At 37.4% G+C, this 25727-nt stretch overlaps 1 protein-coding gene and 2 non-coding genes across 3 annotated transcripts in view; all 3 read left to right on the top strand.

The window, feature by feature from the left end:
• LOC126236434 (poly(A)-specific ribonuclease PARN-like) overlaps nucleotides 1-25727 on the top strand; it is a 307678-nt gene that overhangs the window by 273058 nt on the left and 8893 nt on the right. The gene's annotated exons all lie outside the window — the stretch shown is intronic.
• Nucleotides 16118-16192, top strand: Trnat-ugu (transfer RNA threonine (anticodon UGU)). The gene has a single exon. It is a non-coding gene; the product is annotated as a tRNA-Thr (tRNA).
• Trnat-ugu (transfer RNA threonine (anticodon UGU)) lies at nucleotides 16558-16632 on the top strand. The gene has a single exon. It is a non-coding gene; the product is annotated as a tRNA-Thr (tRNA).

The following is a 25727-nucleotide window of genomic DNA, read 5'->3' as shown; positions in this document are numbered from 1 at the left end:
ACTAGGTTGGGTCTGTCAGATCCATCGACATCAAACGGAAACTTGCAGTTTCGTTACTATGATGCCCATGGGATGGTACAATATATGTTATGACAAGTTTTGTTTTCCTCTCCCCGATTCACAAATGTCTTACATTCTGTTGACATCATGGCGACACTTATATAGCAGTCATATTGAGAGATAACTCTTAGAGTTCTCCAGGAGGCAGCTAAGTGAGCATGATTGCTTGCACATGCTTGCCTCCTCGACTAGTGAGCCTTGCGGTAAAACCAGTCAGTCACATGTCATTCAGTAATGCAGTGAAGGGCAAGCTTTACCCAGTCTTCAGAGGAATGACCATGTCTCAGATTTGCCATAGCTTTATACACAAGCTTAAAGTGGTGAATGATTTATTTTAAATCAATGAAAAGCAGCATGGTGGCCAGTTTAAGAACTTTAAAGTGAAGATCAGACACATCAACATCAAGTTAAACGTTGTCAGTGCAGGATGTCTAGCTACAGGTAGAACTTATCTACAGTGTGACAGGCAGTTGCACGATAAATTTCATAATAAAATGTCTCATAGATAATTTTTTCTCAGCATAAATTTCCATGGTGTTACATATTTGTAGCTATAATTATGTTGATTTTTGGACCTACATACTTGTACCAGTGATTTTTTTCTGCAATGAAGAGAACTAAATCTACCCACAGAAGCGCAATGACAGACTTCAACTTTAAGGCTTATCTTCGAATTAGCAATGCTCAGAAACTGGTAGAAGGCAGTGATATTTTAGAGAAAAGTAGAATAAGTGGCATTCATGACATGCTTAGTGTGTGAATAATATAGTCATAAGTTTATGTTAATTTAAACTTAATCCCAAAACATCATGAGGTTGCATGAGTCGTAATAAATACATTCTGTACTTAGCTGCCCATGTTTGTTGCTTCATCTTTGAAAGAGATATAGGATATATCACTTTGTCTTTGAAAGAGATATAGGGTATGTCTCATTGTCATTTCTCATCAGTATTAGAAAATAAATTGACACAAAAAAGGCATTAATTAGCTCCATAGAGCTAACATTAGTAACTGTAGAACAGACTTCTTGAAAACAATTTATCGTGTGGACCTACCTTCTCCCAATCCTCACCCCGCCTCTCCCCCACCCATCCACCCCATTCTCGTGCCTTTTCTTTCACATTGTGCGCTGTGTGGTGGCTGTTACTTCTGGAGCATGAGCGCGAGCCAGCTCGCATGAGCAGATTGGCGAACAAGTCTGCTCTAGAGTATAAGGAGTAGCCAGTTCATTCCACAATACTGCAATAGCTCATGTGTGGAGTAAGGTGCCACAGTGAATAAATCCACCACAATTACATGCAGGAAGAATTAGCTTCAAATCTTCCTCTGGTCATTGGGATTTAAATTTTCTGTAGTTTCACCCAAATTAATGATTCCTTTTCGTTGAACAAATAGAGCATGTGCTAATGACCCAGTTATCAACAAGATTTTAAGTTCTAATCTTTGTTCTTTTTTATATGTCCAAGTATTCAACCAACCAAAATACTTTCACAGATTGTTTATTGTAAAAAGCCATCTCATCTGTTCAGCCATCTCATCTGTTCTTAACATGGTAATATTTATTAATTATGAAAAAGTTTACAGCTTTTGTAATCAGCAGAAGCACATCAGACAGAATAATCCTATTTTTTTTACTTACTTACTTTATATAGTCCAGTAATGGGGTACTTTTTGTTTGCAAAAAAATGAGGCAGTAGTTGTAATTTTTTTATCTTGTGCTGCTTACAGTTGAGAGTATATTGAATGCAAGTTTTCGACCCGCAAAACCCTCAGCACAATTTTTTGTGGGTAATAAACCCTGAACTTTGGCACTTTTTCAGGTTTTTGCCTATTACTCAGAAACTATGAATCCTACTGAAAATTTTACTATTACCAAAATGAAAAATAATAAAATTTTGCATCAAACAAAATACTTAAATATCAAAATCAATGCAGCTGTTTGGCCACAATGAGTTGTCAAAGTTCATTTATTTTTACTACCTGACTAAAAAGTCGTCTCCAACGCTTGTAACTCAGAAATGGCTATGCCAAATAAAAAATGCCAAGTTATCAAAGTTGTAGAAAATGAAATTTCATGTTACAAAAGTATCCAGTTTTTCAGTTTTAGGCACTATTAAGTGTTCATATACATGAAACCCAAAGAAATTCCATTTTGTTACTTTTTGTAAGTCAAAAGTTATCCAATGAAATGAAATTTCCAGTGGGAAGATGGCTCTCTTACGAGCACATACATGTCATCTATGAATATCTTTTTAATATTCTTCATTCATTTCTATTTTCATTCATTTTCATCCATGCCTTAATTGGTAACAGTGGGTTGCTAAAATGAAAACAAAGTTCTTAGTAAGTGCCAGTATGTATTTGCTTATGAGTAATATAAAATTTTGTACAAATCAGCAAATAAAAGGGCATTACAATATTAAAGAAACACAATTTAAATATCAGAGATTTACATTTCATCAAATTTCAGTTCCATCGAAGTCGTTTGGGAGATTGCAGCAGGTCCCGGCCCAGCATCTGATCTTCAGGTCCATCGCTGCACCTTCACCAACTTCCTCATCCTGGAACATATCTTTGATCTCTTCCTCGTCAAGCTCAATTTCTGGGACGTTCTTGCAAGATAAGCCACAACAATGTTTGCACATCGAGGAGCAATTCAGTCCAGATATGCGACATCCACACACTGCTGTGCATCCTGTTTTTCATGCACAGAAAATAATCTTCAGCAGTGTGTGTAGAGCCACATCTTTCATCATTGTCTCATGGAACAAGCTTGATAAGTTTTCTTTCCAGCCACAATGGCATGGATCAGTTTTTTTCCCGAGCCAAGATTGCACTTGATGGTAGGCATCTGATGTTGTTGGTAGCTTTTCAAGTTTGAAAGATTTTCTTTGGGCAGACTTCACAAAAAACTCATACTTGAGCACGTCCAAAGTTGCACTGTTGGAATTCCCATACAGTGCTAACATCAGCTGTTCTGCCTTTTCTATTACATCTTGAGAGACAGGGTTTAACAAATTCAGTAGCTTGCACTTTTAGGTATGGCTGTTGCTCTATAAGGTTTAATAATTTCCCTTTTCCTTGGCCAAAAACAGGATGTGATATCACAATCAGTGAAGGCATGGTTGAAAAGGGCAAATGCAGGGTCTAAATTGAAAGAATTACTGGAGTACGACACTCCAACTGATTTCCCTCTCCCCAGTTTATGAAAGTACAAGTCATTGTAGTTGTTTCCTCAACCCGTTACGAGAACAAGGATGTCAATGTCCTCTCTTACGATTGCCAGACAGTCAGACTCGGCAGCTTGGGAAATAGCTGTTTCCATGACTAACGAATCCACATCTTCTTCTGTTGCAAGTGAATACCTCCATCTTTCAAATTTCCACATGATCATCAAAATCTAGTGGTTCTTGTTGCTCTCATTTATGAGAAACTAACTTCTCCTGTGCAACTGCAGCATCTGTATCTTCATCGAAAATGACATCTGATGAAGAACCTGATGTCTTTAAATGACAAGATCTTTGAGAGGACATTGTTCCCATTTGCAAAGCATCACTTGGATAGCCATTGAATGTAACTGATTTTAGATCTGTAGTGCTTTCTCAAATAGGTTTCAGATTTCACACAGATGGCTTCCAACTTTTCTCTTATGTGCCAAACCTTATGGAGCAGATAACCACCATCCTCCACAAAGCTTTATTCTGTTGAAGAGGTGTGAATGTGTCATAGAGAGAAGATTTTGTCCCATTATTGAAACTGTCTTCTGTGAAAGACAATATGGGGGATGGGGAAAGTTCGAACACGAAACAGAACTTCAAGTCTTTATCAGATTTATTGATAACATGCAGTCTGTGAAACAATGTTAATGGGTTTGTGGTGGGAATCCTTTTCTTTCCTATCTTGAGAGCTGTAGTGCAGGATGAAAGTGTTACACCCTTGAGGTTGCGTTGAAATGAGATGTTCTTAAAGTTCTCTCCCTTAATTCTGGTGATCCCCTTAATTTCTTGTTCTAATGCCTCACATCACTTTACCTATTTATCACCAATTACTCCATTGCTTATTGACATAAATGTATTACAGTTTGGAAAAGATGGATTTTTAACAACCAATCATTCAACTTGTCACTGTGTGCTGCACTTCGATCTCTGCATGAATCTCTTAAATCCACAATTTGATCTCTTGTTGCTAATGATATAACACAGAATTCTTAAATGTTTTGACAAACATTCTGTAAGGATGCCATCCCGAAGTCCACTTTGTGAGTGTAGAATCTAGAAATCCATGTCTGTGAGTTAAACTTCCTTTCACTTACATTGTCTTCATGAAAGTTGGCTCTATGTCATATCAGACCATACGCCACACCAAAATTTATCACTTCACCTAATGGTGAAGTAGCCTTCAGTTGTAAATTTGTTGACTTCAGCACCATCCATTCGGTCTTCCAATGTGAGCATCCCTTGTAAGTAAAGGTGAGCACTTTCAGTGCACAGGAAATGACCAGCAGCATGGAAGTATGGTAGCATTTTCTTAATTGTGCGTAAATGCAGATTCCAGTTTCCAGTACGCTCAGCTTCAATGAACTGTTTTGTGAGTGTAACCATACAATAATGTTGCACCCATCCTCTTGTTTCAATTCTGCATATTGCCTTTTTGAACTTGGTTATCACATTTACGTAATCTTCATTTCCATGGCATTTGAATACTGATGGTCCATTATGGGGAAGCAACAGCTCCTCAGTTATTTTCATTTCACATTCTTTGAACTAAGTCTCCTGAAAGGCGCAATATGACAATACCACACGAACCAGTATATAAGATCTTACTGCTCGAGTGTACACATGCCCTTTCGTACCATTATCAGATCGATGACCCAAAGAAAGACATTAGAAGGTGAAACCTACCTAATCGTAGTCACTGGTTTTGCCTCTTACAATATCCATTGCCTTCAGATAAAGTGGCCGATTGAAGGTGACAAACACCACCTTTGACCACATTTTATATATTTTTTCAGTGCTATTCTTGTCAGACTCTACAGCCGTTTAGGGAGTGACTACCATGATTTCTCCCATGGAATGGAAAGCATTCAACCAATCAATCATGCAGATGTTAAAATCGATATTATCAAAGATGAACTGGATTATTCTCCCATGGAATGGAAAGCATTCAACCCATCAATAGTGCAGATGTTAAAATCGGTGTTATCAAAGATGAACTGGATGAATCCTTCACTGGTTATGTTAGGATGCACAGGTTGTGGAATCAAGGACATTTCAAATAGGGATGTTTCCTTATATGGAGCTGTGAATCCAATTGCACTAAGTGTGTCGACAATAAGTCCTGATCCAAATGTTTTGTGCATGAATGTACTGAGCCCAATCAGTAGTGGAGATAGAAATGACCATACTGCAGAATTCACTGCATGTGACAAAGCAACACACTTTTTTCTCCATTTATCTAGAGTTCCACGTATGTTTTTCAAAATTAATGAGCCAAAGAAATAGACTAATGATTTAGGGATCACTGATTGGACAACTGACAAAAAATCATCAGGTGGGGTGTATTATGATGATGATGATGATAAGGTTGACAATTTTGGTTTGTGGGGGTTCAACGCCACATTTATCAGTGCCCATACAAAGTCCCAATCTTTTCTCTGACCAGTCTTGCCATTTTCCCGAATGATGATGAAATGATGAGGAAAACACAAACAACTAGTCCCTGGGGGGGTGAAAATCCCCGACCAGACCAGGAATTGAACCCAGGACCTTTGTGATCCAGAGGCAGCTACCTAGCCACTAGACCACGGGCTGCAGATGGGGATATTATGATGTATCATAGACCTGTGTACAGATGTCCTCGTGAAATATATCTGAAGCAGCACGTACAATTCTAGGACGCTCTTCTTGTGGATTTGGTGGCTTGCTGTGATAGAAATTATCGGATGGTATCTTATAGCCTGTGCTTTTAAAATACACTATTGTGCTGTTTTTTTTTGTCTGTCAACAATCATTATTTCTTCACCATACTTCCAGAAGAGTCGGGTTTTTATGTCTCTTACATCTACCTTCCAGCCACTCGTGATTTGGCCCTTTAACTCCTGCAAAATAAACTGACACTCTTCTCATTGTTCAGTGTAGGAATAAATCATTTCCATTGCTTCATTGTTGAATGTAGGAATAAATTATTTCCATTGCTTCATCTGTTTGTGTGGGTTCAGGACTTCCTTATTTTCCTCCACCTCTGATTGACGGGTAAAAATCCCTCTGACAAAACCTGTGATATTAGGCATCTTTATCACAAAGGTCTTCATCATTGATATATTCCAGTACTTCGGGAACTCAGTCATCAACTCGCCTTTTTGCTACCCCAGTAACAGTATCTCTTAATTCAAGTTTCATCATTCTATGAAAAGTATATCACTTTGCACAGAGAAGTCTGCAATGTTGCTCCCAATCAGCACCAATTTCCTTGCCGCAACAAAAGCAGTGTTTATTAAAATCAAATACCTTCTTGCGTGATCGAAGACTTGTGGATGGTGCAGGGCCCTTTGTCAAAGACGATCTAATCAGTTTTGGATTATTGTACTATTTTTGACAAACCTTGTATGTGCACTTCAACTTCACCCAGACCAGTTAATAATTTACTATGGCCTGTAATTTTTCTATCCTTACTGGTTTGCAGTAGCATTTTCTGTCCTTCACTGAAACCACATCATCATGTGCCAAATTGCAGTCACATATAAAACACATCTCCGTATGATCTGGAAGCACTTATTTTAAAATCACTGACTGCCCATCGAAAGTAAACTCAAATGAGGAAACAAGAATTTTGGAACACACAAGGGGTGTTGAATATGTCTCTCTCACAATGCAGGAAGACTGGGCATGGCCAACAATGGAAACAATAGCAAAGGAATGGAGGGAATGGCAGTCTCAGCTGTTTACAACAAGTAAATCGAGGGGGATCTGTAGGTACCTCTACACCTGGAGGCGGGACAGATTCATGTCTTCCTATTGCAAATTTCATTTCATTGAATACCGTTGACTTACAAAAAAAACAACTAAATGTAATTACTTTGGCTTTCAAGTGTATGATCGCCTAATAGCGCGTAAAACTGAAAAACTTGATGCTTCTGTTACATGAAATTTCATGCTCTAGAATTTTGATAACTTTACATTTTTTGTTTGGAGTAGCTGTTTATGAGTTGATGCTGACTTTTTAGCGAAGTTGGTAAAAATGAACAAAATTTGATAACTGATTGTGGCCAAATGGCTGTGCTAATTTTGACATTTAAGTAGGTCATTTTACGCAAAATTTAATGCTCCTTTGTTCTTATAATAATAAAATTTCAGTAGGAGGCATAGTTTCTGAGTACCACTGTATTCAAAGAACTGTGACTGACACCCGAAGAACAGGGAACTAACGTGAATCGAGATCAGAAAATAGTGCCTTGATAATGGCTAGGCACTAGCTGAAATCTGTTGTGGCCAAATGGCTGTACTAATTTTGACATTTAAGCAGGTCATTTGACGCAAAATTTAATGCTCCTTTGTTCTTATAATAATAAAATTTCAGTAGGATGCATAGTTTCTGAGTACCACTGTATTCAAAGAACTGTGACTGACACCCGAAGAACAGGGAACTAACGTGAATCGAGATCAGAAAATAGTGCCTTGATAATGGCTAGGCACTAGCTGAAATCTGGATAATTTATAAATCACATAACAGTCACTGAGTGCACCCACATTCCAAATGGAAACCTGATATATATGAAAGTTATTATTTGGTCGTTTACAAAACAGACCAGAAAGATTTCAAAAAGATTTAATACTGGGGTATTTTCTGTACTTCTCATTTCAAGAGTTTTGCTGTAAACTGGATTGTATTGTAATGATGCCCTGCATACTTAATGTCCTTTCTTATGTTGGAAGCCATGTTTTGGTAGAAGTTTTGTGTGTTCACATGTTTAAGTCAAACTTGTATGTTTTTAAGGTCTGTGCACCTCCATTTACAAAATTATTTGCATGCTTTATTGTAAATAATTTTGTTGCATTGGCATGTTTATCATTCACTACTTAATATAGTGATAAAAAGTGACTGCCAGATTTTTTAAAAACGTGCTGAAAATCTTAATATTAACAATGATCCTTATCGGTAGATCTGAGATTATAAGGATGAAGCAGTGTATGTAATGAGTCATATAAAGTCCTGGGACCTGTTGGTAAATGTATAATTTTATAACATAATCAAGAATAATTTTTCTTGAAGAAATAAATTTCTCATCCCTTCTTTCTAGAAAATTATAATTTTTTAAGGATTTTAAAAATTTAAATCTCGTTGCATTGTGGCTTCACAACTTGCTTGACAACTGTATCAGTTATGCTAATGATTCTTCTATTAAGTGAGATGTCAAAATCAACATGAATTCCACAGACAGAGATCTTGCAAACTGCAGCTTGCTCTGTTCCTCCATGAAATCTGTAGCTCTGTAGACCAGGGGTCTCCAAACTTTTTAGTCCTGCGGGCCACGTTGACTCCTCCACGAAGTCATAAGGGCCAAGACCTACCTAGTGGGATTAAAGCACCCTAGCACTCCATGATCACCGTAATGTAAGGCTAAAGGAAAGATGAAATTGCAAAAATCTAAGGTTTTGGGAATAGCTAGCACTGAAACGAACCACGATTTTTATGCTGGCTTAGCTGCGGTAAAGTTCTGACCCGTTTTTTTGAACTCCGAACAGTAATTGAAATTTTTTATGAACGAAAGGAATCGCCCTGTGGAACGGTGAGTGGTAGCATTTTATACAGACTTAACATATGAATCACCTTAATTTAAAATTGCAATGTGAAAACCTGCTTCTGCTTGATTTATACACGCATGTTAAGTCCTATCGACAAAAGATTGCTTTGTTCCAATCTCAGTTGAACAATTTTGAATCACGTTTTTCAGATATCGATGCAAATTCAAACGATATCAAGATATTTCAAAATCCCTTTGACATCGATATAGAAGCATTACCCGCAGAACTTCAGTTTGAAATTATTGATTTGCAATGTAGCGACTTTTTTAAAGAAAAACATTCGAAGTCAACATTACTGGAATTTTATAAGTGTCTTCCATCCACACAGCTTCCAAATTTACATAAATTTGCCAGTGGCTTTTTTTTTTACGCTTTTGGCACTACTTATTTGTGTGAAAAAACATTCTCCAAAATGAAACATGCAAAAAGTACTTACAGATCAAAATTAAGTGATGAACATTTGAAGTCGCTGATGATTATCTCTACCAGTATACTTGATCCACAACTGGAGCTTATTGTGAAAGGAAAGTTACAGCTACATAAAAGTCACTAATTATCACTAAGATGTTAAATTTCTTTACGTGAATACTCTAACGCTGTGAGTTTTCAAGATATAAATTAACTAGTTATTTTTATACATCAGTTACAACTAAAATATCCAATATCATTATGTACACCAGGTATTGTATTTTCTTTAAATTGCCTTTAAATAAAAATATTTTATACGATTTACTTGCTATGTGTAATTTACAACGTAATCAAAAGAAAGTGAAACCTTGCTTAAGAAGCATCTTCCATAATGGTTGATTACTAAGGCTAGTCGCCGAAGTAGCGTCCATTTGAAAGACTTGCACCAGACTCGTGAGTAGAAAAAAATGCAAAGAATTTTTTTACTTAAAATGTTTCCGCCAAACTAGTCTGTTAACCGTCCTTTTTTTTTTTTTTTTTCCCCCCACTATCGCACGGAGAATGGTCTGTCTGTTTATTGCGGATAGCCACAAGTTTAACCATGACCTTCCGCTTTGTAAAGATAGAGCTCTGACAATGTTGCGGTGTATTGGTCGCGATAGGCCTCGAAACTCATTTGTTGGCAGTATAGGTACCACCTCAAATATTTGGTGGGCCGGATACTGGGGATGTCCGGCCAGCTAACGCGGGCCGGTTTGCTGGCCCTCGTGGGCCGGTTTCGGCCCGCGGGCCGTAGTTTGGAGACCCCTGTTGTAGACAATGGTGCTCAGGTTGATGCCTTATTCCCTGGCTTCAGGTAGGTATTTAATACCATTCAGTGAAAAAAATCTGAGCTTACCAAGTATTGGAAGATATTTGAAACTGGATTCAAGAATTCCTTGCAGATCTAACTCAACACTTCACATTTAATGGAACAAGATTGACACTGTAAAGGTAATTTTGGGAATATGCAAGGGAAGTATGATGGTACTGTTACTGTTTACAGCGTATATAAATAATATACTAGAAATCGTTGTAAGCTCTCTTAAGATTGTTCGCAGATGATGCGTTTGTCTATAACAAAGTAGGAACTCCAGAAGATAGTATCGATTCACAGAATGATACAGCGGATTGATGAATAATAAATCCTCCATCAGTTAACCTGAATGTAAATAAATGTAATCGCATACATACAAAAAGAAATCCATTATTCTACAACTACAATGTTGATGACAAATTGCCTTAAACAGTAACTACCATAAAATACCTAGGAATAACTATCCAGAGTAACCTTAAGTGGAATATAAACAAATAGTAGGAAAAGCAGATGCCAGAATGAGATTCTTAGGAAGAATCTTAAGGAAATGTTACTTATCTACAAAGGTAGTGGCTTTCAAGGCACATATTTGACTGATTCGTGAGTATTGTTCATCAATCTGGGATCCTTACGAGATAGGACTGATAGAAAAGATAGAGGAGATGAGTGGCACGATCCATCACGAGATTGTGTAGTTGGTGTGAGAGTGTTGTAGAGATCTTCAACAAACTCCAGTGGCAGATGTTGCAAGAGAGGTTATGTGTATCATGGAGAGCTTTACTGTTGAAATTTTGAGGTATTACTTTCTGGGAAGAGTCAGACTACATTTTACTTCTTCCTACATACATCTCGCAAAATGACTGCAGTGAGAAAATCCGAGAAATTATAGCTAATACAGAGACTTCCTATTATTTTCCCAAACGCCATTCACGAGTGGAACAGGGAAGGGGGTGATCAGTTAGTGAGTGATACTGGAAGTACCCTCCTCCACGCACTTTTATGTGGTTAGTAGAGTATGCTTTTTTTCCCCCATCTCACACCATTAAATGCCTGAGTGAATGTGATGTTTGTGACTCATGTGTTATTTGAATAGAATGTAATATTAATCATTAACATTTGTTTATATGCTGATGGGATACATCCTGCTTAACTTAGATGTTTGCGTGTCTCATTGCATACGTCGGCAATCTTGGATTACAAGCTTTTCTTTTTCTCTTGAGACTAACAGTACCTTTAACCTTAAAGCAAATATTACCTAACTGAACTTCGTTTGTTTGGCAAGAAAGTGGATTTCATTATTAAACAAAAAGTAGAAAATCAAAATAAATTTGTGTGAAAGCTAATTTGAACAGTTAAAGTTGACAGTTGTGAAGTGTTCTCTGAACATAATTGGCTTTCTGTTTAAGTTTAACCATTACAATTTTATAACTAACAGTTTCATATACTTAGACACTGTGCTAAAAAAGATTATTGTTTGTAACTGGCTCTGTTTTTTGCAAATTAGCTACACTGCTGTGCGGCTTCACATTTATAGTTGTGCACTAATTTTTATTTTGAAAGTGTTCATTGGTGTGCTAAAATAAGCACTGGAAATCAGTAAATATTAGTCACTAAAAACTATTTCATTAAAGGCAGTGTACTCATAAATATTGCAAGCTTTGTTTCTACTGCTATGTAACAAACTGTTAAAGCAAACTGTTCCTGCTCCTGAAAATATCTTCACATTTATCAGTCATGACCAGTTTATTTTAATTATTTTTACTCTCATTTCTCTCTCTCCATTTTTAATAGGATGATTCATCATCAGGTTATTACAATAATCATCATGATACTGACACACTTAATTTTCCCATGAAATTGCAGTGCTGCACTGAAATTTTCCTTAATGGAGATTGCAGACAACTTTGTACATGAAGCTTTGCAGTTTCTGAAAGAATCTGTTGATAGCTCCATTGTCAAAAGAGTTGTAAAAATGTATTTATAAGTGTATGTTATAATTAACAGATATTGTTACTGACATTGAGTACTGTTACTGCACTAGTAAAGCAGAATGGTTCTGTAAGTAGCACATGTTTGAACAAGAATCTCCATATGTACATATTAATCATGTTGTATTGTGTGCTAGCATACTTTTCTCAGTATCTCCTTTTGAAAACTGTATTCACACTCCCTCCCCCGTAAATTGTTATTGTAATAAATAGTACACGTATAACACACACCGTTAAAAGAAAGAAAGAAAAAGAGCAAACAATCCAATTGTCACATTGAGCTCTGCCAGTAAAAGTCTGGTCGATGTATACTGACTTCCACTGTAGTGTCTGATTTCCTCTTTCATTTACCCTCACTATGTGTAGAACTTCTGTGTGATATCACTCACGCATTAGCTTTCATTAGTTCAGTAACACTGTTCCATTCTTGTAGGAACTGAAAATGGTATTTCACCCCTGTGGTTTAAATGGCTCAGTCTATTTGGACATATTCTTTTACAATGTTTCTAGTAGTGGAATATTAGAACTTTCCAACTATATTTTAGCATAACTTATGCTGTTGGGGGGGGGGGGGTGATTCATGCACTTCAGCTTGTGCCCCCCCCCCCCCCCCCCACACACACACACTCGTGAGCAGATCCCATACAAATCATAAGAATGAGAACATCTTTTGACACATGAAATTTTAGAAAATCCATGTTAACAGTCAGTATTTCAAAAAGAAAGAAAGTAGGTAGGCATTTTGGCAGGAAATTGAAGCTTGCAAATTATCTTGTAGGGTTGAAAGTTCATCTTAAAGTCGCAATGAGATGATGCTTGAGCAAGAGTCAGCTTGCGTAGTTTGAAACGTGTTTGACAGTTTAGTTTGAAACATGTTTGACAGCTTAGTGAGTGCAATTTTCGTGTCTCTTCCAGGTGCTGTTCAGTCTTTGCTGTATGTATTTTGCTGATATTTGTTAATGCCTGTAGTTATTTTCTCTGGATAATCATTTATAATAAACACAGAATTAGTGATTTAGAATGTTGCATGATTGAACAAATTAGAACTGGAGGAGTTTTATGAATGTTTGACCAATGAAAGTGTTTATTGACCTTTACTTATTAGGCATAATACACATTCATTTTGTCTTCAAGTAGCTGGAAATCGTTCTTATCTCTCAAATATTTAGACATCAGTATAAGATGCCAGTCATGAGAAAAGAGGAAGACTCTAACAGAAATTAAACAACATTGTGTGTACATTACAGCTATGAGAATACTAGCAACCAAATTGTGTAGTGTGTGTGCTCAGCAGAAGAAACATTGTGAATCACAAGGAATGGTATTTGCTCTTGTTCAGGGGTCTTAAGAAATAGGCAAATTCTCAAGAATCATCTTGAGAAATTGCTGCACTAAGCTGGACAAGTACATACAAATAGCAGTGTACTGTGAGTGTTAGGCATGCTCTCCAGGGACTGCAATAGTTGGATTGTTCAAACAACTGCAGTTTCTGTCTCTCTGTTGTGGTATGTGTGGATCATCTACTATTGGCTTTGTATTTATATTAACATGAACAGGCTTACATATTTAGGTGCAAAAACGGTATATGAATAATACCAATTTAAATGATCTTCCAAAACGTAGCACAATGTATTGTTTTTATTGAATAAAGTTGTGTGTTGATCTTCCCTTGAGTTATACTATGTTTTATGTTATATTTAGAATAAATATTGTTATAATTTTCTTTTGTTGCCAGTCAAAAGATGAACAGTATGTATTTCTTTATTTATTACAAATGCAGTACTTGGTGACAAAAGTATTCGTACATTACTATTTGAAGTTTATGTTATGAATGAAAATAAATTTGAGTTTGCTGCAATTTTTCATCTAATACGTAAGCAAAGGCCCAAATTTGATATCTGTTCACTGCCTGTTGCCACTTACTTTCTTGAACAGATTGACAGTTGTGTGATGAGAATGACAATATCACCTGAAATACGAAATTTTAGCAGGAAATTGAGGCTTAGAAATTTTCTTGTAGTTGACAAACAGAGTCAGAAGTCAACCCCATTCCTGACTTTTGTTGCCAGAAAAATCTAAGACTATAAGCAGGAGTTCAACTTTAAAGTTTTACTCTAACCGTCATGATGTTGATTTTTTTAGGTCTATGGGAGCATATACAGTTCTTTCTTATTCATTTCAGTTGGACATTAGTTGGTGTCTCACCTAAGTTACGAGATCACCACTGGGTTGGGTATGATGACTCTTGGCAGGTTTTATTGTTATGTAGGATTGTAACTGTGTGAAGAGTATGACTTAGGTACATCGATTTTACAGCTGAATAACAATTTCATATTGAACCACAATTGACATGTGAGCCTGCAAGAATATTATTGAGGCACTAAACAAACCCAGAAATTCTGAGAAATATTATTCACGTATGCATCTAATAAACAAGTTTTGGAACATGTCATGCACACAGCTTTGTGCACAACGAACTGTAATGCTGGTCATATCAGCTCTTGGCACTGTTTATACTATCAGGGCTTTTATTAGTTATTTCAATACCAGTAACCTTGTAGTATAACAATAATTATGCATAAACTGTACAAAGATTAGGGTTTAATCTCCCTTTGATGATATCATTGAAGGTGGAACACAATCTTAAATTAGGGAAGGACTGTTATCTCCTTTTCAAACAAACCATTCTAGCATTTGCTTTAAGAGAATTAGGAAAACTACAGAAAACTAAATCTAGATGGCCAGATACAAGATAAAAAAGTTACCAATACAGTGTTAAAGTTTAATTTCCAAAGTAATATTTCTGTATGAAATTTTATTTTACTTTATACTAAGTGAGGAAATATAAATTCCATTCCACCATGCATAGTTAAGAATTAACACATGATTATTGCCAGCAGGTTTATTTTCAGATGTGACTTGTAGCTGGCACTCATAATATCTAAGGGCATATGAAAGAGAGTGAAGAGGTTTAAATGTTGGTGGAAATTCAGTAATTTGTTACATGAAGTACAGCGCAAAGTGTCTGTCTGGCTATAGGGATTACTGCACATTGTGTATCACCTCAATGTATCTTGTAAAGAAACTACAGACATTTAAATCAGTTGATCATTATGCATAATGAGTAATTGTTACTCTGCCTGAAATTTGAGGCTGTGGCAGAAGAAATAATTTCAAGTAAATTGTTAAAATTGGGATGCTGCTAATCACTTAATGTGAGGCACTTTAAGAAAAGTTTCGCAGCTGCAGGAAAAAAATAAATAAATAACAAATCAAAAAATTTGTGGGAGATGTGCTTGTTTCTTTTTAAAGGTGGTCATCTGACAATAGCTGAAGGTAAGGAAGAGATTACGTACAATAAATTTTTTCAGTTAGTTCACAACTTAATTTATGTTAGGTGCACCCAAGCTTCTTCATGCAAAACAAAAGTTTGTTAAGGGTGACATAATATAACATGTAATTGGAAGCAATTTTGATACCAATGATAATTAAATAGACACCCTAGCTGCAAACAGGCGTTGATATACTTCACTGGGGACATGTTGAAAATGTGTGCCCCGACTGGGACTCGAACCCGGGATCTCCTGCTTACATGGCAGACGCTCTAACTATCTGAGCCACCGAGGGCACAGAGGATAGTGCGTCTGCAGGGACTTATCCCTTGCACGCTCCCCGTGAGATCCACGTTCCCAACATGTCCACACCACTACATTCGTAGTGCGCCTAATAGATGTTTGCCCATCATGCTCATTACTCGTGGCAGATTAATCTACCAAGTCCCATACGAGTTCGGGTATAACGTGTGCGTTCACACAGGAAGGTCAGTGGCCGGGAAGCCATATTTTAACTATGGGACTTGGTAGATTAATCTGCCACGAGTAATGAGTATGATGCGCAAACATCTATTAGGTGCACTACGAATGTAGTGGTGTGGACATGTTGGGAATGTGGATCTCACGGAGAGCGTGCAAGGGATAAGTCCCTGCAGACGCACTATCCTCTGTGCCCTCGGTGGCTCAGTTGGTTAGAGCGTCTGCCATGTAAGCAGGAGATCCCGGGTTCGAGTCCCGGTCGGGGCACACATTTTCAACATGTCCCCAGTGAAGTATATCAACGCGTGTTTGCAGCTAGGGTGTCTATTTAATTATCATTTCATTTCTAGCAAAGTTGCATGGTCATCCACGGCATGTGTTCTTTCGGGAACAGATACTACCGTCATATATAGTTAAAATTTGGCTTCCCGGCCATTGACCTTCCTGTGTGAACGCACACGCTATGCCCGAACTCGTACGGGACTTGGTAGATTAATCTGCCACGAGTAATGAGTATGATGGGCAAACATCTATTAGGCGCACTACGAATGTAGTGGTGTGGACATGTTGGGAATGTGGATCTCACGGGGAGCGTGCAAGGGATATGTCCCTGCAGACACACTGTCCTCTGTGCCCTCGGTGGCTCAGATGGTTAGAGCGTCTGCCATGTAAGCAGGAGATCCCGGGTTCGAGTCCCGGTCGGGGCACACATTTTCAACATGTCCCCAGTGAAGTATATCAATGCCTGTTTGCAGCTAGGGTGTCTATTTAATTATCATTTCATTTCTAGCAAAGTTGCATGGTCATCTACGGTATGTGTTCTTTCGGGAACAGATACTACCGTCATATATAATTTTGATACCATAAACAAGGCATTTGTAATGTGAGATCCAGTGTAGAAGAAAAACTATGAAGAGATTAATACAGGAAATCCGGGATCTGTCATTACTCGTCCCCTGGACTGCGAATGGCATTTCAATGGCAGATCTAGGCATTCTGTACAGGTTAGAGAGGGACCAGGGAGGACACAGGGTGTTACGTCAATCCCTGCTGTCTTTCACTTTAACTGAAACTGAGCCAGTGGGATTTACTTCACGTGTTTTGGGAAATATGCTTTCTCCTGTGTCAAGAGGGGCAAACGCAAAAGGGCAGTTCAAATGTATGGCATAAAATTGTATGGCAGCAAGGGGAGGAACACCAAGTGCACTCAGTGTTTATGCGTGGAAGGCCTCATTCAACATGTTGAAGAGGGGTATTGTGACAGCTATTGCATCGAACAGGGAGTAACAACTGCTGATTGTGGAACATGTTGGGACGAACAGTGCCTGTTATCAAGCTCTGAGATCATATTTGGGTCATTCCAGCGACTGGCAGAGAATGTTAAGAAGACTGGCCTTGCTCACAGAGTTTCAACAAAGCTCACAGTTTGTGGTATTGTACTTAAAACTGATTGTGGCCCCTGAATCTGAGTCAAGTGGAAGGGCTGAACAAGAGACCTTTAGGGTTCTGTGACAAGATTGGCTGCGACTTTCTGGATTTGCATCATAGGACTGAGAACTGTAGTGTTCTCCTAAATGGGTCAAACTAGTGTACCCCTAAGTGGATCAGGTTTGTACTACACATCAGAGGCTGCTAGCCAGGAAGCTAATTGCGTGGGCACATTGAGGATTTTTAGCTTGGGCAACTCTCTATCCAGTCCAGATAATGACATCTGTGGGACATCCAGAAGTATAAGTGTAAGGTCAAGAATAATGCCCCCTACAGGCAAGAGTGTTAAAATCTTAGTAGTTAGCTTCCTTTGCAGCACTCCTGAAAAGAAATGGAGCTTACATAATGCTAGGTACAGAAAACTGGTTGAAACCTGAAATTGACAGCTGTAAGATTTTTTAAGAGAATTTAAGTGTTGATCAAAAAGATAGGCTTATAGGAAATTGAGGTGGTGTATTTGTCACATTAGACACTCAATTCCACTGAGATAGAAATTAAAGCTGCGTGCTAGATTGCTTGGGCAAGGCTCAGTATCAGGAGTGGGCATAAAATGGTAATTGGATCCTTCTGTCACCCATCAGACTCTCCTATGAAGGTAACCAAAAACTTTTAGAGTAAAACTCTGTTCCCTTACATGTAAGTTCCCAATCATACTGCAGCCATCAGTGGAGACTTTAATCATACAACAATCAATTGAGAAAACGACAGTTTTGTTAGTGGTGGGCATGACAAGACAATCTGTGAAACCTCACTAAACGACCTTGAAACCCACTCATGAAGGAAATGTATTAGATCTAATGGCAACAAATAAACCTGACCTCTTTGGGATGTCCACGTCAAAACTGGTTTTAATGACCATGATGTAGTTGCAACAACAATGATTACCAAAGAATGATATGTTTTCAGTAAACTAGATAAAAAAGTAGTAGTGTCATATCATTATGAGGAACTTGAAATGTTCAGCACAGGACAGGAGCATGTAAAAGAACTGTGGCTCAAGTTTACAAGAATAGTTGACCATGCACTGGTTACATGTGTACTCATTAGAACAGTTCATTATGGGAGGTACCCTCCATGGCATAAAGCCATTGTTGAAAAACTTCTAAAGAAGCAGAGACTACTGCATAATACATGTAAAACAAAGCTTAGGGCTTTAGTTAGAGAGGTGCTGAATGAAATGTGTGAAATATTCAATGACTACCACAGCAGAATATTATCAAATGATCTTTCACAAAACCCAAATAAATTCTGGTCATAGGTAAAGGCTGTTAGTGGCACCAAAGTCAGTGTGTAGTCACTTGTGAATGAGAGGTACTGAAATTGAGGGTAGCAAAGGAAAACCCGAGAGAATTGCCCCAATTAAATCCTTATATCACTGAGATGATGAGTGAAATAAGTATGCAAAATCCAATTTGCTCTTTTCTCACATGACATACAGAAATCTTTAGATCAAGGCAGTCAGGTAGGTGGAGTATTTCTCAATTTCCAAAAACTATTTGACGCAGCACTACATCTATGTTTATTGTCTAAAGTACAATCATATAGGGGTATATAGCAAAAATTGTGACTGGACTGAGGATTTTTTGGTCAACCGGATGCAGCATTTTGTCTTTGATGGAGAATCATCATCAAATGTAGAAGTAACTTCAAGTGTGTCTTAGGGAACTGTGTTGGACCCTTGCTGTTCATGTTGTGTATTAATGGCCTTGGGGACAATATTAATAGTAGCCTAGACTTTTTACAGATGATGCAGTTATCTATAGCGAGTACTGTCTCTAAGAAGCTGCAAAATTATTCAGTTAGATATTTATAAGATTTCAAACTGGTTCAGAGACCGGCAACTGGCTTTAAATGTTCAGAAATGTAAAGTCGTGCTGTGTGCAAATTGAAAAAATGTAATATTGTATGACTGTCACATCAGTGAGTCACAGTTGGAATCGGTGAGCTCCTACAAATACCAGGGTGTAACACTTTGTAGAGATATGAAATATCACATAGGCTGTCTTTGGTGAAGCAGGTGTCAGAAAGTGATTTATTGGTAGAAAACTGGGAAAATGCAATCTGTCTGCAAAAGAGATTGCTTGCAAATCACTTGTGCAACCCATTCTTAAGTGTGTGGGTCCTGAACCAAATAGTACTAACGGGGGATATTGAATGTATATAGAGAAGGGCAGCACAAATGCTCACAGGTTTGTTTGACCCATGGAAGAGAGACACAGAGATGGTGAAGAAACTGAAGTGGCAGACTTTTGAAGGTAGATGTAAAATATCCCAAGAAAGCCTACATACAAAGTTTCAAGAACCGCTTTTAAATGATGATTCTAGGAATATACCACAATATCCTACTTATCACTCACATAGGGATCATAGGGACAAGAGTAGATTAATTACAGCACACCCAGGGCATTTAAAGAATCATTCATCCCTTGCTCAATATGTGACTGGAATGGGAAAAAATCAAAATGACTGGTACAATGGGATGTACCCTCTTGCCATGCACTTCACAATGGTTTGCAGAGTATACAAGTAGATGTAGATATTTATGTATTGGGTAGAGAGAGCTTTCGAGAAACTCCAGTGGGTACCAACAAAGGAAATGAGAAAATTAAGATAAAGAGATAGACTGTTTAAAAAAATACCGAAAATGCATCTGGATGATTGTGCATTATTTAGTTCACTGAAATAATGAATCAGAATGAAATGCAGATTCTGTTTTGTGATGAGACTGACAGATTGCTGATTTTCATCAGTGATGATTTGATAAGTGAAGAAAAGTAGGGCAGCGTAATTTACGTAACTCTAGAAACTATTAAAACACCAGTGATTCTACTCAGTTCAGGATGGGAATGAAAATCAGTGATGTCATTTATATCTCTGGAATGACCACTGAAGGCTGTTTTAATCAAGACTTGTCTCAAAATGGGACATAGTATTGAATGTTTTAAAGATTAAAGGTCCCTGTTGCTGGACTTCGTCTGAAAAGAGCTGTTGAAATGCCTGTAATTGGGACCTCGGTAACAGTAATGTAGTTTCTCTTTATAATAAAGCCTGTTAATCAGGATTGTAATGCTGAAAAAAATATTGATTATATGGAGAATTATATGCATTTTGTAATCCCACAAAATATCTCTCGCAGCCTGTTGTTTTTCCAGCATGATTGTAACTGCATTTCTTGGTGATGTTTCTTTGCAACTTCCTAACTATCTCATGGTCAGGGATACGAATTGTTGAACAGTGTTGCTTGCTGCCACCCAACCACAGTCTTGTTTTAATATACTGTTTGGAAAAATAAAGTATTTTCAATCGGTACACAGTTAACAATGTGCATATGTAATGTAGATGTTTCAGACCCAAGCAACACTTCAGTATAGTTGGTTGAGCTATTCAGGTAGATCTGGAATTTATCTCCTTCTGACTTATGTGAACAGTAAGCTATTCCATTGTTAATGTTGGTTTTTCTTTAGACACCCTTGTCATCAGTATCAATGTTGGGGCTCACTGGCTTGTAGAGCTGTGAAATACTCATAATGCTATCATTAGTCCACATATGATGTACTTCCACCATATAAGTGTGTAACCATTTCACAAATTACACTATTTCTGAAATACTGCCCCACTTGCCCCGTAAACTGGTATCATCACTGTTTGAAACTTGGTTAAATCAGCCTTCACTGGGTCATGAGAGCAATGGCTGGAATTGAACAGACAACATAGCAGTTGCCCTTTGTTCATATTTCACCCACATATGATGGATATTCACGTCTACATCCTTAATCTGCAAACCTCTGTGAAGTGCACAGTAGAGAGTGCTTTGTGTTGTTATCAGGGTGTCTTCCATTTCCAGTCACATACAGCACATGGGAAGAATGACTATGTGAATGCCTCTCTAATTAATCTAATCTTGTCTTATCTCTACAAGTGTGATACGTAGGGTTTATAGTATATTGCTAGGGTCATAATATGAAATTTAAAACCGGTTCTTGAAACTTTGTGAGTAGACATTCTAAGGATAGTTTGCATCTATCTTCAAGTATCAGCCAGTTCAGGTTCTTTAGCATCCCTGCGACACTTTCCCAAGCGTCAAACAAACTTATGACCTTGAAGTTACAAGTAAATTAACATCTGACTGCAGGGATGCTATTCAATTTCTTTATTGCTTTATCACAGTACCAACTTCAGACACACAAGTGAACAGTTCCCATGTAATGGTGTGGTATATATATATAAACTGTCCATTGTGATGGAAGTTGGGAACCTGTCTATCAGCATTATTTTGGTATGAAAGTAGGTGACCAGGATAAGTCTTGAGCTCCACATATATGTTGCAGCACATGTTCAGTGACACTGAGGAATGACTGAAAAATAAGAAACAATCCATGGCTTTTGCTGTACCTATGGTTTGGCGGGAGCCTACACACACCTACACCCACAGATGACTGCTATTTCTGCTTGACTCCACTTATAATGGCGGTATTGTCTATGAGGTAAAGAACAACAGTTCAGTGCCCGAATCTTCGATCTGCTAATTCTCATTCTGCATTCAGATAGTTTACCAGTTCCTACTCCACCCAAAAATTGTGCGTTTGAAGTAGAAAATGATGACAGTGTGGAACAAGAAGAAGAAGATGAACCAAACAAGCCTTCTACATCCTGTGACACTGATTTTGAGGGAAAAGATGATAAATCACACAGACTATGTCAAGTGGAACTGAGTGCTCTCATTAGAGACCTTCACCTTTCAAAAGAGAAGCAGAAGTTCTTGGGTCTAGACTACAGCACATTTCACTTCTGGAAAGTGGTGTCACAGTTTCACAGTACAGAAAACGTCACATGGAACTGCTTTCCTTTTTGCAGAAGAAAAACAATATTGTTGTTTGCTGCAACATTAATGGCTTGATGAAATCTTTGAATTTGGGCCATGATCCAACTGAATGGAAGCTATTCATAGACCCCTCCTAGCTTAGTTTGAGAGCAGTGTTGCTTCACAATGGCAACCATCTTCCAGCTATTCCTGTTCGTTATGCAGTTCACATGAAGGAGACATAAGCAGATTTGACAGCCCTCTTGGACTCAATCAAATATTATGAACACAAATGGAAAATGTGTAATGATCAAAAAATCATTGCCATACTCTTAGGAATGCAACTGGGTTACACAGAACATTGCTGGTTCTTATGTATGTGGGACAGAAGGGATAGGAAATCACATTACATTAAAGCAGACTGACGTGCAAGAAATCTTACACTTGTGAGCAAAATGTCGTTGCCGAACCTCTCGTGGAACGAAAGGATGTCCTCCTTCCACACCTGCGTATCAAGCTGGGTTTGATGAAAAATTTGGTCAAAAGTTTGAACCAAGAAGGTTGAGTCTTTAAGTATACATAGGAGAGAAGGGTCAATCCTTATGAAGTGGTCCAGTGATGGTTGCTTGACCATTTCTAAATATTTTAATTTTTTTATATGTGACTGCCCTATATTAGAGAAGTTCACAACAATTTTTTTAAAAATAATTTATCTTGCACCTTTACTGGATGGCGGCCATTTTTATTTGTAGGCGCGCGATGATTTTTCAGTCTGGAGGCATTAGCGAAAATTTGAATATCTCTGCACTGGGTTAAAGTGTCCTCTACAACATTGTCTATTACACAAAATACCCTAAATTCAAAAATAACCAGTCCAAATTACCTCCAAAGTTTGGTATCCAAATTTTCAAAAATCCACATTTTAGGCCCAAAAATAATGAACAAGGAGTGATTTATGAGTGTCTATTTTTTTCCTATAGTTAGGTATCACACACTACTAGCCTCATTTAGAGCAAGAACACATACAAATGTTCCTTAACTTTTTATGAATTTTTGAAATTTGAAAATTTTAATTTTTTGTGCTTCAACTTACCACAGCAACTGGGAGGTCTTATTCCATATCACAGAAGCTGTCTGAAGAAATAAGTGTTCTTAATATTTACCACCAGGTTTAGGAACAGCTGCTTCTCGGAGGATGTTAATTGAAAATATTTATTTTAAGTATGCCAAAATAATATAAATGTTAATTTCAGTGATGTTTCCACTTTTTGTATGTAATTCAATACCTTACTTCAATAATAATGGATTATATCCCACCAATATCACACATGAATAGGCAACAGCCATAAGATCAGTTGTAGAGCAATGTGAATTATCTCTTCATTTTCAAAAGTTCCTATCTTTGAGATATCAATGTTGAAATTTTTACAGTACCTTGCTATCATATTGGTGTACAAACTGTGCAAAAATCATGCTTTTATATTGAGTTCCATCTGAGATAATTGACCCCAGACTTTGTAAAACATGAAAATTTTCAAATTTCAAAAATTAATAAAAAAATATGGAAACATTTGTAACTGTTCTTGCTATAAATGATGCTAGTAGTGTGTGATATCTAACTATAGGAAAAAATAGACTCTCATAAATCACTCCTTGTTTGTTATTTTTGGACCTAAAATGTGGATTTTTGAAAATTTGGATACCAAACTTTGGAGGTCTTTTTGACTGGTTATTTTCGAATTTAGGGTATTTTGTGTAATAGACAATGTTGTAGAGGACACTTATAATGTCAGTTGCAATGTTGTAACTTAACCCAGTGCAGAGAGATTCATATTTTTGCTAACGTCTCTAAACTGAAACAGCGTCGTGCGCTTACAAACGAAAACAGCCACCATTCAGTAAAGGTGATAGGTAAAATTCTTTTAAAAACTATTTTGAACCTCTCACTTTGGGTAATCACATATAAAAAATTAAAGTATTTAAAAATAGTCAAGCAACCAACTTAATTTTTATTGGACTGAACCAGAAAGTTCCAAAATCAAGTGATGCAAAAGTTAAGAAATGTATTTTTATTGGGCTACAAAGTTGAGAACTTGCAAAGGATCCTGCATTTGACCAGGTTTTGGAGGGGAAAGGAAAGGAAGCTTGGGAATCCTTCAAGGGAGCTGTTCATGGATTTTTAGGCAACAAAAGAGATGATAACTACACTCAGTTGGTGACAATGCTCCTGTAAAAATACCATAATCCTGGATGCAACATGTCTCTTAAAATCCATTTTATCCATTCCCACCTAGACTTTTTCCCTCCAATTGTGGAGCTGTAAGTGATGAACATGGAAAACGATTCCAACAGGACATTTCTGTTATGGAACAAAAATATCAGAGCCATTGGAATGAAGTAATGCTTGCAGATTACTTTTGGTCTTTGTTTAGGGATGCTCCGGAACTCTGTTACAAGAGGCAAGCTAAAAAATTATGATCTCAGGCAGCCACCACATGATTCTCTTCAGACCCAACCATCTGCAAGATATTCTTCCAGCAATTTAGAACTCTTAAAATGTAACTAACATAAAAAAAACTGAAATATATTTTCAATGTTTTGAGTATATCTAATTAAAATGTATCTTTTTCTCTTAATCCACCAGTATGAAATACTTCCACCTAGTGTGTATCACAGGAACTAGAGCCAAGGAAAATTTTTCATTGTCATCTACAAAAAGTGTGGGGTTACTATAAATATTGTATACAACACCAGTAATATCCATTCCGTGGGGCACACTCGAAGTTACTTTGTTGACAGCTCTCCATCCAAGATAACATGCTGCATCCATCCTACCACGAAATCCTCAATCCTGTCTTTATACCCCTTACAAATGTGCTTTTGACAATAAGCATAGGTATGGTACTCAGTCCAATACTTTTTGAAAATGGTGAAATACAGTATCTACTTGACTGCCTTGATATCCTGCCATTCAGGAGTTGAGTTTCACATGATTGATGATTTTGGGATCCATGCTGGTTGACATGGAGGAGGTTCTTCTGTTCGAGATACCTTATTATATTTTTGCTGAGAATTTTCATTTGTAAATGAACATTTGAAAACAGAGGTCAGCATTTCCACTTTTGATTTGCACCCTCAATTCCATATCCCATCTCGAGCATAAGGGTCTAGATGTTAATTTTGGTACCACTAATAGCCTGTACATATGACTAGAATTACTTTACAATACATGAGAGATTGTTCAATAATATTCAGCTGCAGGAGTTGTCGAAGACTTACAGCACATCCACCTTGATGCCAATTGTGTTTCTTCAGCATATCCCTACCTGTTGTCCTATGCTTTGTTTACAGCTATTATGCAGTAGTGTCCATTTTTGAAATGTATGCTCAACTATTGCATACTACAGACTTCCCTGTAGTTGGGCTCAGGATTTGACAGTGTAATTTTACTAGGGCATATAGCCTACACAGCTCAGCTTTTTAAGTATTGATTATCCTCTTTCTAAATAGGGT

The sequence above is a fragment of the Schistocerca nitens genome, chromosome 2 (genome assembly GCF_023898315.1).
Source record: "Schistocerca nitens isolate TAMUIC-IGC-003100 chromosome 2, iqSchNite1.1, whole genome shotgun sequence".
NCBI lineage: Eukaryota > Metazoa > Arthropoda > Insecta > Orthoptera > Acrididae > Schistocerca > Schistocerca nitens.
Note: the sequence above shows the minus strand (reverse complement) of the source record. Positions and strands in the feature narration are given on the sequence as shown.